The sequence below is a fragment of the Leptonychotes weddellii genome, chromosome 2 (assembly GCF_054177405.1).
Source record: "Leptonychotes weddellii isolate Sample4059 chromosome 2, ASM5417740v2, whole genome shotgun sequence".
Taxonomy (NCBI): Eukaryota; Metazoa; Chordata; class Mammalia; order Carnivora; family Phocidae; genus Leptonychotes; species Leptonychotes weddellii.
The window spans coordinates 100,352,659-100,360,656 of record NC_138370.1 but is presented as its reverse complement, the minus strand read 5'-3'; the positions used below and the strand labels follow the sequence as shown (position 1 = coordinate 100,360,656).

General features: G+C 37.6%; 1 protein-coding gene across 1 annotated transcript in view; it reads left to right on the top strand.

Moving 5' to 3' along the window:
* The first annotated feature begins 318 nt into the window (after window positions 1-318).
* TET2 (tet methylcytosine dioxygenase 2) overlaps window positions 319-7,998 on the top strand; it is a 100,331-nt gene continuing 92,651 nt past the window's right edge. Inside the window, exon 1 of the mRNA XM_081812027.1 lies at window positions 319-807. The gene's annotated coding sequence lies outside the window, so the exon portion shown is untranslated. The remainder of the gene's footprint in view (window positions 808-7,998) is intronic.

Here is a 7,998-nt window from a genome sequence, read left to right as displayed (position 1 = left end):
GGTGATCAGATTAAAATTTGTATTCAATCTCTTGAGCTAAATTAAAGTCCCTGAGCACAGGGACTACATGTTACAATGTTCTACCTTTACCATCACACTTAGCACATTGCCTTGATACAGTATATTCTGAATAAACATTTGCTATTTATAAGTTAAGTTAGTGCTGCATCTCAACAAGTACAAGGCCTTAAATTCTCAATCCTGGCTGCACCCTAGAATTACTTGGGGAATAAGGCTTCATTTTTAGCCCAACAAATCAGAATCTCTGAGCATTAGCCCCCAGCTTCCCACCCAGGTGATACTATTACAACCAAGGCTGAGAACCATTGGATTCAACAGATGAAGTAATATAACCCAGTGGGTACCAAGACTAACTGATAATCGCAGTCAAGATGTGAGGATTGCTGATTAGGCAGAGATGCTTTGGGCATTGCAAAGTTTTCTCTACAAATATTAGTATTATATTATGGTGCATTTGGGAGTTTTCTGCTTTGAGAATGATCCTCCAACCCTGAATTTTTTAACAGCCAGTGGTCTAGTTGGACATACCAAATTATGGGCATCTATAACCTTTTAAACTTTACATGATAGTTTTCATACCAGATGTACATCTTGTTCCTTTTTGCTAACTTAAAAATATTCAAACTCTGTGTCTTTTCCAGGCTAGCCAACATCATCATCAAACCCTCTCAAGATTGTCCACTTGCCCTTGCTCCTGTTGAGTTACCACACTTGGAAGCAGGAGATGGGCTCAGCAGCAGCCAACAGGTCATGATCCAGGAGGAGCAGTAAGGGATAGAGCTGCTGGTAAGAAGTTGGGTACAGTTGGTGCTTGGTTTCTGAGAAGTAGAAATTTATTCCTAACTTAATGGTCAATCTCTCTTCTAACTTTCAACTCGAAATTACTCTGTACTCTCTCAAATATCTTAATTATCTATGCTTCGGACACGTGGGTTAGATTTTAAGATCTATGAATGTCCTGGAGTTTTGTGCTAACCTGTATGGATGGATGGATTTGTATCTACATTGTTTTCTGGAGAAAAGGAAGATTTTCATCAGATTCTCAAATGTCTTTGAAATTTTTTTAAAAAGATAAGAGCCATGCAAATATAACTATAAGCATGGGAAAATGTGATATCTGTAACCACTTGTCACAGTATTTCTCCTCTCCATTATTACCTCACTTGTGGCCACTTTGTCTTATTTGTTGAGGATGAAAAAAAAAAAAAGTGATTACTTGTGGTTATTTGCTGATCAGAAGAGTGAGCACCTCCTGAGCCTAGGCAGCCAGTTTTCATGATAATTTGGCCCCATAGAACCATCAGAGCACTAAAGTACACAATGACCAGTTTCAGGAAAGCCTATGTAATTTTTTCCACATGATTTTTCTGAAAATATAAATAGAGGTACTGACAGGGAGATACGAAGTACTTTTTTCATCTACAGTTGTTATTAATAAAGATCAATTTGTTCTGAATGCCCTTCATTGACAGGCTAATAAGTGTCCCAACCCAAGGGTTATTTATCAGACCATTAACATTTATATAGATGAACAGAAATGGGGAACTGATAACTGATATTTTTTCCCAAAATATTCAAGATGGACACCAGAATGAATTCCATGTATACCTTTGCCTGTACTTTCAGTCAGTTAAAATTATGGGGGCATCATTGGAAAGAAAATGGAGGTTAGATTAAAAAAAGAAGAAGAATGAGTGTTGTTTTTTTTTTTCCTTCTGTAACTCTTTTGCAGGTAGTTCAGCTTCAGTTTCACTGAATCTTGTTTATGCATTCAGCATAACAAATCTTCTAAAAGGCCCATGTAGCTGTAATCTCTGCCCTCACTCTAGATGCCTGAGGATATAAGTATCTGCTCTGCCACTTGATACTTCTTAGAGACTGACCTGGTGCTGAGAAATCCTTCCCATTGTGTCCTCAGTTAAACTCCCATGATTCCTAGATGTTGCCATTTTCCAGACATAAGGCAACTACGTCTGCCTAGATTACCTCTCTACCCTGGGAATTTTAAGTCACTCTGTAAGGGAAAGAGAACTCAGCACTACTAACTCTCAGAATGAGAATTTTCCCCTTGCATGCTAATATTTTTAGAGTATTCATTGTCACTGAAAATAGACTTCCTCTTTCCCCTCAAAGGCTGGGCTGGAAAATCTTAGGTAATTATGAATAAAGCATTCTTTGCTTTTCCCCTCCTCCCGTAATGGATGCTTTACCTCTCACTGTGAGGACTGTGGCTACTCTTTCTGTACTTGACCTTTATATGAGAACTGAGATGCATTTTTAAAATGGAAGTTTTACAATAACATTAGAATTTTTCTCTTCTTGGAGATGAAGTGTAGGTAAGGAAGGAAGTACAACGTTTGGGGGAAAATGTAAGAGAAATTATTAAGAAAAGAAGAAATTGAAGTATTAGCTATTTGTGAGAGAGAGAGATTGATTTCACAAGTAACTCCCAGAGGAGTTCTTCCTTCATATCCGAAAAAGAGTATTATTTTGTATTTAGCTTTTTACAGTTGGATAAGCTCAGCCTAGGAGATATTTAGAATTTAGTGATAAATAAACCTAGGACTTATTTTTAGTAATATTTATTAGCTTTGTGTTCTTGGGGAAATTATTTAACCTCTTCAAGCCTTGTTTTATCTGGCAAGGAGGAAAATAAGTCATAAATAACAATAATGGGATTATATACATATATGGATATATGTACATGTATGGATAATATGTACAGGGCCTGGCACAATTAAATTCAAAATTGTATTAGTGTTTGTTTATTATTACTATTTTTACTATTGTTGATGTTGCTTTCAGTTTTTAAATAATAAATGCAATCAAAGAGTATTTCTTGAGTTCCTATCCAGTACCAGGCGCTCTTTAGGAACCAGGGTGCATTACTGAGCAGAAAGGTGAAAGTCCCTGTACTTGTTTAGCTTAGAATCTAGAGCGGCAGACAGATTAAACAAGATAAATAAATAAAAATGTATAGTGCATTAAATACCAAGAAGTGCTAAGCATAAGAAATTTAAGACAGAAAAAGAAAATTGGAGGGATGGTGAAGTAGTAATTAAAGATGGAGTAGTCAAGAAAGACCTCGTGAGAAGATTAGTTTTGAGTAAAAACCTAAAAAAAAAGTATATAAATAGACCATAAAGTCGTATGGGGAAGAACAGGTAGGGGAGAGAATACCACAAAGACCTAGAGTAGTAAAAAGTTTTCACAGAATGATTCAAACAGAATCAGAGGATCTTATACAGCTAAATCATCTACCATCTGTAAATATGTACACATTTACCCAAGTAAGTGATACAGATAAGAACTTTGGAAGTTCAAGGAATAGCAAGGTCCATCCAGACTAAAACAGTTAGAGGAGGACTTCGCAAAGGAATGTGGCCGATGGTGGCCTGGATTTGAAGGATAGGAAGAAATTGGATAGTTGGCAAAAGAGTACAGACTTTCAGTTATAAGGTGAATAAGGTCTGAGAATCAAATGTATAACATGGTGTCTATAGTTGATAACACCATATTGTATAATGGAAATTTGCAGAGAGAGTGGAAGTGTTCTCATACACACAAAGAGTGGTAAACATGTGAGGTGATTAATATGTTCATTAACGTGATGGGGAGGAATCCTTTCATGATTTATGTGTATAGCAAGTCATCACATTGTGCACTTTAAATATCTTACAGCTTTGTTGGTCAGTTGTACCTCAACAACACTGAAAGAAAACCTCCAAAGAAAAAGTTCTAATTAAAGTTATTTTTGTATATCACAGTTCCATAGCCTTCACACTTTCAACCATAAAAACAATAACAACACCAACAACAAAACAGGGAATGACATCCTAGTGGAGAAGTGGAAGAGAAACAGCATGAGATGGAGTGAAATAAGGATGTTGGTGTTGAGGGCAGGTGGGCGAGACAGAGGACGAGGAGGGAGGCAAAGGGAGGCTACCTTGCATACGCATGGCAAGTGGTGGGAGCGAAGATAGAAAAGCAGGTGAGGCCAAATTTTGTAAACTCTTAGGCCAGGCTAAAGATGATTACATGCCATCATACAAATACTGAGGAACAGTGGAAGCAGGTGAGTAACCAGATGCATTCAGGTCATTAGCAATACTATTATTTTGACAAGTTTAGGAGAGTATGGAGTTGGAGGAAGTGGTTGAGTGATTCAGGAGTGAGGCTGAGAACATGGGTTATGATATTAGAGGTAAGACTGAAAAAGGAAGATAGATTTGATAGGGAAAATCCTGAGGATTTGATCACTAATTGCAAATAGAGGATAAGAAGAATCAAAGTTTTCTTTTCAGGTTTTAAATGACCAGTTAAGTGTTGGCATTAAAGGAAATAGAGAAGTAGGGGCATATTGTGAGTTTGAACTCATGGTGAAGGAGGTGAGACAATCTAGGGTAGGTATCCTTAAGACTACTAAGGATAAAGTTCATGCAATGTTTGACAGGTTGAATTGAGTTGCTAAGAGAAATTTTTCACTGTGCATTGAAATCTAAATATTAACTTAGTGCAAAAATTGTATGAGAATATGCCTGTCAAAATGTTATATTTTTACACCAGGGAATCATAAAAGTATTGCTCAAAAATGGGCCATCAGACATCACCTTGGTCCAGTTGGCTAATTTTAAGGCAGACTAAAGGGTACCCAGACATAATACATGACTTCCTAAAGGTCATGTCATTAGCTATTGGCAAAACCTGGACTAGCCCCCTCAGTAAGTGTCCTTATTGAGACCTACTACCTCCCCATGTCATCTATAAGAAGTGTTAGTGATTTGTATTTTGCTGTCTTGTTTGTGGAGAAAAGAGTTAGAAGGTTTGGATTTGCCCATTAGAACTCTCTTGTAGCCATTCTTCTAATTATTATGGATAGTCTCACCCTTCCTCGTGAAACAGACCTTATTCATTTACAAGATTCACCCTTCTTGCCCTAGTCATTTTCTCCCACCTATGGTCATTGTTGATGTATCCTGATTAAAAAATAAGTCATCATTCTATTTCCTCAATAGTTTGAGACAGAACAGTTATTTCTAATATTGTATTTTTTCTGTTTATCTTTCGGAAGAAAAATGGCTTTTCTTATCTCAAATTTAAATCACCACGTAGTCTTTAAAATGAAGACTCCAAATGTCCTTTCTTTGCAGACCAGTCTTATGAACTAAAGTCCATCATCATTATTCTAACAAACCCAATTGATTTATCCTTTGAGTCACAGGACTTTAAAACAAAAGTAGATCCTAGAGATCATCTAACACAGTGCTCTTCAAACTGTTATTCTCCAACCCATCTGTTACTAAGTGTTTTCTTCTTTTTAATAAAATGTAATTATCTAGCAATGTGCAGAAGTGTATTTAAAAGAGGAAAATGTTTACTTTTTTTTATTTACAATAGTGCTACAAATCTTTCTTTATGTTTCTTTACTCTCTCCATTACACATGCCACATTATGATACAAGTCATGGCTGAACTGTATGAACGCTGTATCTTGTGTATATTTTAAGGCCCAGATTGGTCTCATTGTCTCTATGTCCCAAGAGACTGAATTATAGAAGACTATTGACATTCTCATGGGATTCTGCTGAGAGCTTTGGCAATCCCTGAATTCACAAATAGCACTGTAGCTTTTTTTTTTTTTTTTGCATTAATGCCTATCCACATGTGACCTGTAGTATGAGTTTAGAACAAGTAAGCCATGCTAAAATAGACTACACACTATGAAAGTTATTTTCACCATTCTTGTTTCAGTTTCCCATCAAAGGGTGAAGTATCAGTTGTCTCCATTGATCTCATAGGATATTTTAAGCAGAAATGAAAGTCTTGGTGAAAACACTTTGTATTCTGAAAGAAAGTTGCAGTGCAAATGAGGGCATTAGAAATGTTTACCCATCTTTACAGATGTTAATCTGACCAAAGCTTTTTCTCAAAATGTGAAATAATGCAATCAATGTAGTCTCCCCTTATGGGGGAGGGGGGTGGAGGGATGTTCCAAGATGCTCAGTGGATGCCTGAAACTGTGGATAGTACCAAACCCTATATATACTCTGTTTTTTTCCCATACATACATAGCTGTGATAAAGTTTAATTTATAGACACAGGAAGAGGTTAACAACAATAACTAAAAATAGAACAATTATAACAATATACTGTAATAAAAATTACATGAATGTGCCCCCTTTTCCCTCTCCTCTCCCTCAAAATACCTCTTTTTTTGTAATGATGTGAGAAGATAAAATGCCTACATGATGAAATGAAGTGAGGTGAATAGCATAGTCAATGTGACATAGCACCTTCTGACCATGTGTCAGAAAGATTCTGGATGGTAGATGACCACGGATAACCAAAACTGCAGAAAGCAAAACCAAATGGGGCCAGGGCAGCAACTACTGTAGTGTGTTATCTTGGCTTTTTTAATGTTGAGAAGATTGGGAGAATAATTAATGGGTTTCTTGGATAATCTGTGACCATATAAAGTTGTATATGTGTATTGCACTTTTGTAATTCTTTTTTTTTTTTTTTTGCACTTTTGTAATTCTTAAAGGCATGTACAGTCCTTGAATTTTGCTAGGAGTCTTAGAGGGACTTTAAGGAAAAAAACCTTGGCCATCTTCTCAAGATCTTGAATCCTCCTCCATACTTAGACGTGTGCACACTCACATGCTTCCTTAAATCCTTCTAGCCAGCCTGTTTCCTACTTTATTTAGAATATTGAACTCATTGGGCAAGAACTTCTACTTTTCTTTTCCACTCATACCCTCAAATCCAGCTGATCCATATTGCCTCTCTTCAGAATTTTCTCAGTTTTTCCATGAATTAATTATTTTTTAATTGTTCCCTCTGCTATTCTTTTCTTTTTCCTGATGGTCAATTTAAAGTGTCCCAGTGTGCTTATTCTTTTTTTTCTTTTTTAAAGATTTTATTTATTTATTTGAGAGAGAGAATGAGAGACAGAGAGCATGAGAGGGAGGAGGGTCAGAGGGAGAAGCAGACTCCCTGCTGAGCAGGGAGCCCGATGCGGGACTCGATCCCGGGACTCCAGGATCATGACCTGAGCCGAAGGCAGTCGCTTAACCGACTGAGCCACCCAGGCGCCCCCAGTGTGCTTATTCTTAAATGCAAATCTAACCATGTATTCTCCTTCTTAATACCCTTTAATGTTTACCCATTGTTAAACTTTGCTAAAGCAATAGAAGCTTCCTCCTCCCCACCCCACAAACTTTTTACAATTAAAATGGAGTTCATCTGGTCAATACAGGAATAGATGCAATGTTGGGAGTCTTAGGGTCACCTGCTAACCCCTCTTTAACCAGTGTGGCCCTGAACAGCTCTGTGAACCATTGACATCTAAAGTACTCAGTTTGGAAAACCATTGACCCAACGAAAATACTGTGTGCTTGATAGCCCTATCTGGCTCTTAATTACTCTTCAACCTCCAGGTCACCATACTGTCCCTCAGATTCCATGAGGTAATTATTCCTTACTGTTTATAGGTCTTGAACCTAACATTATATTTCGCACATTCAAGCCTTTGTACTGGCTATTTCTCTCCTCCGCCTTTTCAATAAAGACCCAACTCAGGTTTCTCATCAGCAAAGCCTCATATCTCTGGCATTCATGTTCCTCAAACCCCACACTTACTGTAGTCTCTTGTGCCTGTTTCTCTATAAACTCAAATCCCTAGGACAAAGGCTGTCTTACCTTCTTATTCCTAATATCTTGCACAGCGTCTGGTTACATAGTAGGCGCTCAGTCACACTCTTTAAAACAATTCACTTTGGGGCGCCTGGGTGGCTCAGTTGGTTAAGCGACTGCCTTCGGCTCAGGTCATGATCCTGGAGTCCCGGGATCGAGTCCCGCATCGGGCTCCCTGCTCAGCAGGGAGTCTGCTTCTCCCTCTGACCCTCCCCCCTCTCATGCTCTCTGTCTCTCATTCTCTCTCTCTCAAATAAATAAATAAAATCTTTAAAAAAATAAA